This window comes from Hyla sarda, chromosome 3, assembly GCF_029499605.1.
Source record: "Hyla sarda isolate aHylSar1 chromosome 3, aHylSar1.hap1, whole genome shotgun sequence".
NCBI lineage: Eukaryota > Metazoa > Chordata > Amphibia > Anura > Hylidae > Hyla > Hyla sarda.
Window position 1 is genome coordinate 264132716 of NC_079191.1, and position 7558 is coordinate 264140273.

Consider the following 7558-nt stretch of genomic DNA (forward strand, 5'->3'; position numbering starts at 1 on the left):
CTCTGAGCGCTCGGATCTAATGTCTCCCTGCCACACGGACGATCTGTGAATCTACCTTCTACTAGGACAGTGAGTGCAAGCGTACTCTTTTCTATATTTTGGATTCTTGCCTTGTCTCTTATACGACTTAGCACCCCGTCAGTATTATATCTTCAGCTACGGCCACTGGACGTTGCTGGGAATCAGCTGTTATAGGTTCGCTTTTCAGTGACTGTGCCCTCTGTGTTTTTTCTCCCCTTTTTTTTTGTGTGTGTGTGTATATGTATATATATATATATATATATATATATATATATATATAGATAGATAGATAGATGGATATAAATGTGTGTGTTTATTAGGTTTTTTTTACCACTTTTTCCCCTTAAATGTACTAACCCTTTTTTTTTTTTCTTCTCATTTCAGGTCCGTATATCCTGTGGACTACTTCGGATTCGGTGGACTACGATGGAACCACAAAAGAAAAAGATGATATACCAAAAGAAGCGCGCACCCACTATTCAGATATAATTTAAGACATGGTTTTATTATTGTAAACAAACATGATTCAAAGCAGACAAAAACATTTTAAAAAACTGTTCTCATCAGCCTGGGGGATGTAGAAATGTGTGTCCCCGCTGCTGGCTCTCTCCATCCCCAATCCCTGTGGCGGAGATGTAGGAATGTGTGTCTTGGGGTGCAGAGGCAGGGGAGACCGCTATCCATCACCGTTCTCCACTTCCTCTGATTACTGCTTCTTCAAATCAGTGTACCCGTGCCTCACTGCTTCCCCACAGATTTTCTACATCCTCGAGGCAGGGGAGAGCGGTGATCGGGCTCTCTGCACTGGGGGACACCTTCACGGGGAAGAAGTGAGGCACGGTTACAGTGATTTGAAGAAGCAGTAATCAGAGGCAGGGGAGAGTGGTGATGGATAGCGGTCTCCCCTGCCCCTGCACCCCAAGACACACATTCCTACATCCTTGCCACGGGGGTCCGGATGGAGAGAGCCAGCAGCAGGGACACCGTTTTCAACATCCCTGTTCTCCGCTTCTGTCCCGATCTCTCTGCTCTCATAGCGAGGATACAGTTTGATTTATCCCACTGTGAGAGCGCAGAGTTTGGGGTATAGTGAAATGTGTCCAGGGAGCTGGTGCCAAATACTAAGCTGAGCGAGGTTGCACACCCCCAAACAACCAATAGTATGGAGCGGGTGTGCGCGTCTCAGCCAATCACAGTGGCTTTGCTGACTCCGCATTTATCATCAGCTGCTTGGACGCATTTCTCTATAAGGGACAGTTTTCTTCACTACACTGGACGGTGGAGGTGGGTGGGGGAAGGAAGGGATGCAGCACTGTCCGCCTGTGGTGCTCTTGTATACCCAGAGCGTGGGGAAGGGGTGTGCTCTGTTTGACAGTAATGGGGGCGGGAAGCAAGACCTGAGAGAGGGGTGCTGTGTGCAGTGGCAGCGCTGCCCTCTTCTGACAACTGTGCTGACCACTTTCTTGTGCAGACTGGAACAGCACACCCATCAACAGGCAATAGGTGGCGCTGGCCCTGCTTCCCAGCGGGGAAATTACAGCACTGTAACTTCATATTTCCCTCTGGCAGCTGTGATTAGCCAGGAGGTCTGGACCAATCACAGGTCTGCCCAGGAAATATGAAATTGCAGTGCTGTAATATCATATTCCTGCCAGCCGGGTCCGCTCCCCGGCCACCCGACTGCATCTACCTGGCCACTAGCTGTTGTAACTATAACTCCCACTATGTCCTCACTGTAAGGGAATGCTTGGAGTTGTAGTTCTGCAATAGCTAGCAGGTAGGTGATAGATGCGGGCAGGTGGCCAGGGAGCGGAGCTGTGCAAAAAGTTGCACAAAAAGTCGCAGTTGCAACTTTTTGTGCAGCTCTGCTTCCCGGCCACCTGTCTGGATCTACCATTCACCCACTAGCTATTAAAAGACTACAACTCCCAGCATGCCCTTGCAGTGAGGACATGCTAAGAGTTGTAGTCCCAACAGCTTGCAGGTGGGTGGTGAGCGGGTGCCGCAAAAAGTCGTACAAAAAAAGTTGCTTACGCGCATGTGCGACACTTGTGAGCAAAAACAAAACCCTCTAAATCCCTTGATAAATCTCCTTAAGGGTGCGTTTACACGCTATTACTGGCAGCGGGTTTCGCGCTGCGGGAAACCTGCTGCGAGTTACGCTACCATTGATTTAAATGGCTCCATAGACAGTCCGCAATAGTGTCAGATTTGCGGACTGTCCGCGGACCCATTTAAATCAATGGTAGCATACTCGCTGCTAAGGGTCTATTCACACGTACATATTCTGCACAGATTTGATGCACAGGATTTCAAACTGTGTTCAGTCATTTAGTTTACATTGAAATATGCAGCAGAAAATCCTGCACATCAAATTTGCGCATCAAATCTGCGCAGAATACTGTACGTGTGAATAGACCCTAAGGGTACATTCACACATACAGGATCCTGTGTAGATTTGATGTGTAGGATTTGTAACTGCAGATTAGAAGCTGTGCTCAGTCATTTAGTTTACATTGAAATCTGCAGCAGAAAATCCTGTGCATCAAATCTGTGTGAACGTACCCTAATAGAGTTTGTGGTTATTGCAATAGTTGTGAAAGATATTCCTATTTGTTGTTTTGGGGGATGGCAGATATCCCCATACGTGTATTTAAGATTATGGCTAGTCCATTCTTATGGTCTATTTTGCTGTTTTTCCATTAAGGGCTTACTGCAACAACTGTCTCACTTTGGTTACTGTATCATCAGCCACAGTTCAGTATCAGTGGGCTGTTGTATTGTCAAAAACAAGTGTTTTCCAAGTGCAGTCCTCAAGTACCCCCAACAGGTCACAGTAGCAGTAGGATTTCCAGGATTGTCTTTTACATGAGATATAATTATGTTCAGTGCATCGGGCATCACCACAATTATATCACCCGTAAAAGACTAAGGAAATCCTAAAACATTACCTATTGGCGGTACTTGAGGATCGCTGTTGGGAAACACTCTTTGGCTTATCCAAATTAGCTGATTGATAATATATCCTCTAGTCTTGGGGTTAGTAGCTTTGCTGGCAAATCAGATGGAAGTTGCAGGCATGTTATGGTGGACAAATTTTTACAAATGGAGGATCTTAAACCTCATGATGGTGAATAGGTTGAGCACTGGAAGTGGCCCGCCTTAAGGATGTAATGGTAATGTCATTGTGGTGGCCCAGTATGGGATGGTGTTTCCCCGTACCCTTCTACTGCCCTGTCAGGCGGAGTCCCTTTATGTCACTAGGGCCCCCATTGTTATCCCCTATGTACATATATTATATGTTAAAAGTGTAATGTTTCTTTAATTACTGTGACCATGTGCTTTTTACCCAGGAGGCACTAGTGACCAGGTGACCTCAAGTGACCTATGGGCTCTTTTCCAGACAATCTCTCTCTTCCAGCATTCTTGCTCCGGCTGAGGTCCAGTGCAGTCGTCTGTGTTTGTGTCCAGAGCATTGGAGGCCTCAAGCCTAAAGTCTGCAGGTACAAAGTTAGCTCAAGTAAGCTCAAAGTCATCTTCATGTCAATTGTCAAGTCAGTCAAGTCAAGTCTTTTATATAGTCACCGTGGCCTGCACTAAAGTGTCTCTACATACTGCAAGTCCCAGCAAGCCTGCGAGGTCCCCCTGTGTCATTGATCACCTCCTTGGGATATTGGCTGTACTGCATAGACTGTATCACCTGTCTACCCTCAGTAAAGCTACCATTGTCCATGACTTGGCATCTGTGTTTTCATTGCCCCCGTGCCTAGTCCAGGACCAGCGGTATTGCCTTCGGGTGGTTAAGGCTAAACCACACCCTGGCGTTGTGACAAGAAGGGGTTAATAACATCTGCCCCCAGGGTTACAACATCTGCCCTACATTGCACCCACGAACGCCACATCATTCAGGGATGGGCACAGTGCTTAAGCACAGGAATGAGAATCTTCAACAAGGTCACTGGTGCCCATAAAGTTACATGGCTCTGATTGAATGGAAAGCCAGTGTGTGGCCCTTTTATTGCTGTCTGGCCTACGGCTGTTTGTCAGACAGCTGGGGATCTCACAGTATTCGTCAATCCCAGTTGCTTAGCACTTCACCTGACTCCTGTGTTTATTTTTGAGTTGATTCAAGGAAAAGCAAAAGTCCATCATATATCCAATAAGTCATGTATATTGAGGATCAGTGGTGGAGTTGCCCATAGCAACCAATCAGAGGCCTTTTTAAAAATGATAGTAGCATCCTCTACATAGGCTTTCATAAATCTCCCCCATAGTGAATACTTTTTGTTTAAAGCGCAACTGTCACATAAAAATAGGTCAATAACCTGTCAGCACAGCACAAGCCGATCACTGGTATACTGCAGCCATAGATTTGTTTTGGCACTCCTTGTCTTCTATGCTGTAAAAATGGCTTTTATCAACAGTTGCCAAAAGTCAGAGAGGCGTAGTCAGGGATCTGCAATCTCTTTTCCGACATCACAGCACCGCCCCAACACCGCTCTCTGACTGAGAAAGAAACAGAGCTGCGTGTTAGTCAGACTGGGGCAGTGCTGTTACGCCAGAGAAGAGAGGCTTGGCATCCCCGGGGTATTGTAGATCCCTGGCCACTCCTCTCTGACTTTTGGCCACTGTGGGTAAAAGTAATTTTTACAGCATAGAAGACACAATGTGCCAGAACAGAGATGGCTGCAGTATGCCAATGATCAGCTGGTAGGCCGCAGTATACCAGTGATCAACTCGTAGGCTACAGCATACCCGTGATCAGCTCGTAGGCCGCGGTATACCAGTGATCAGCTCTTAGGCTGCGGTATACCAGTAATCAGCTCATAGGCCGCGGTATACCAGTGATCAGCTCGTAGGCCGCGGTATACCAGTGATCAGCTCGTAGGCCGCGGTATACCAGTAATCAGCTCAGAGGCTGCAGTATACCAGTGATCAGCTCGTAGGCTGCGGTATACCAGTAATCAGCTCATAGGCTGCAGTATACCAGTGATCAGCTCATAGGCTGCAGTATACCAGTGATCAGCTCTTAGGCTGCAGTATACCAGTGATCAGCTCGTAGGCTGCGGTATACCAGTGATCAGATCGGAGGCCGCGATATACCAGTGATCAGCTCGTAGGCTGCAGTATACCAGTGATCAGCTTGTAGGCTGCAGTATACCAGTGATCAGCTCATAGGCCGCAGTATACCAGCGATCAGCTTGTAGGCTGCAGTATACCAGTGTTCTGCTCGTAGGCTGCAGTATACCAGCGTTCAGCTCGTAGGCTGCAGTATACCAGCGTTCAGCTCGTAGGCTGCAGTATACCAGCGTTCAGCTCGTAGGCTGCAGTATACCAGTGTTCAGCTCGTAGGCTGCAGTATACCAGTGTTTAGCTCGTAGGCTGCAGTATACCAGTGTTCAGCTCGTAGGCCTCGGTATACCAGTGATCAGCTCGTAGACCGCTGTATACCAGTGATCAGCTCGTATGCTGTGCTGATGGTTATTGACTTATTTTTATGCGACAGTTGTGCTTTAACCATTAAAATGAGTTAGACCATAAAACACTCCTGTATTGTTACCATATTAGAGCAGCTCTCACCTGATCAGAAGCAGGCACAGCAGACAGGACTATTAAATCCAGTGACCACAAGGGGCGTCTTCTCTGATTGTATGCTTTCTCTTTTCCATCCAGCCTAGGCAAATATGATGATGTCTCCTGGTGACTGAAGACTATACCAAGATATCTGGTGCCTTCTGCAGTCTACCCAAAACTCTATAGTAACACAACCCCCATCCTTTACACTGCCATCCTGCTTCTCTAATGCTGTGCTTGCTGCTGCCCCATTACCATGTCTACAGCATACCTAGGGGACAGTGTAAAAAATCTATTCGTAGGATCCGACCACTGGAACCCCTGGAGCAGCAGCACATGATCCCATGTCACTCCATTATTTCTCTATGGGGTCTCCATAAATGTGAGTGCAGCGATCAGCAATGTTTATAAGTCCCATAGAGAACAAATGGAGGTACAGGTGATCATGTGCTGCTGCTCCATTTATTTGGGGAAGAAGGGACCTCTCTTCTCATGATCGGTGGTGGTCCCAGGGGTCAGGTCTGACCGATCAAATATTCTGTGTATTGATGATGACCTTTGGTGTACAGACCCCAGACTGGACCAAAAGACTCTCCCCCCCCCTTCCACACATTGCTCCCCATGGCCTTATACTGCTCTGTATGACCCCCTATCTCATATATACTGCTCTCTAAGACCTCCTATCACATATATACAGCTCCCTATGACCTCCTATCACATTTATACTGATCCCTATGACCCCCTACCACATATATACTGCTCTCGATTCCCTCCTATCACATATATACTGCTCTCTATGACCCCCTATCACATATACTGCCCCATATGGCCCCCTTCTCCCATTATACACTGCTTCCTATGCTCCCCATATACTGCTACCTATACCCACATATATTGCTAACTTTACCCCCTATACTGTTTATATGGCTCTCATCACATGTACTGGTCTCCCCACCTTCCTCACAGCCCCCTCCCCCCATGCTTTTCCCTATTACCTCCTCCTCCTCTTTGTACACTGTATGGTAAAGGACCTGCGATGACATCATCAGGAAGGTCCTTTACCATAGCGTGTGAGTGCCTATTCTGCTCTGTGGGCTCTCTGAAGCCTGGGTTCCCACAGGGCCACTCTAGAGTTCAGGGGGCCCTTTTGAATATGGGGGTCCTGGGCAATAGCTTTTTTCACATTTTGTTATGTTGCAGATTTTTAAAGCGGAAGTATTAAACATTTTACAAATGAAAACATATTCAGATTTATTACTATGGACCACAGTTTCTTTGGGATAGTTACAATAAGTATGGGTAGAGTATCTGTGTAAGAATCATTATAACCAAGGCCTAATGGAAACCTAGATTATAACCAGCAGCTAGAATAAAAACAGAGCCACAGCCCATAAGTAGAATAATCAAGGATGAGCATATAATCCTTAAAATGTATTAGCGAGCCGCAGTTTTGTAGATAATGTATATTGAGGTTTTTACATATATTCATAATATTTAAGTGCATCAGTTTAGCCTAGATATGCTATTCTGCTGTATTATGTTTTATGTTCCTGTACTATGCTGCCACCTAGTGCTCTTTTTAGGCATTTTTGTCCTTTTAACCCCTTAAGGACTCAGCCCATTTTGGCCTTAAGGACTCAGACAATTTAATTTTTACGTTTTCATTTTTTCCTCCTCGCCTTCTAAAAATCATAACTCTTTTATATTTTCATCCACAGACTAGTATGAGGGCTTGTTTTTTGCGCGACCAGTTGTCCTTTGTAATGACATAACTCATTATATCATAAAATGTATTGCGCAACCAAAAAACACTATTTTTGTGGGGAAATTAAAACGAAAAACGCAATTTTGCAAATTTTGGAAGGTTTCGTTTTCACGCCGTACAATTTATGGTAAAAATGACAGGTGTTCTTTATTCTGAGGGTCAATATGATTAAAATGATACCCATTATTATATACTTTT

General features: G+C 45.8%; 1 long non-coding RNA gene across 1 annotated transcript; it reads right to left on the minus strand.

Annotated features, from left to right (window-relative positions):
• Window positions 1–380: 380 nt before the first annotated feature.
• Window positions 381–5717, minus strand: LOC130362308 (uncharacterized). Its single transcript, XR_008891350.1, has 3 exons — window positions 5602–5717; window positions 3371–3518; window positions 381–442 (listed from the first exon to the last, which is right to left on the minus strand). It is a non-coding gene; the product is annotated as an uncharacterized LOC130362308 (long non-coding RNA).
• Window positions 5718–7558: the final 1841 nt, after the last annotated feature.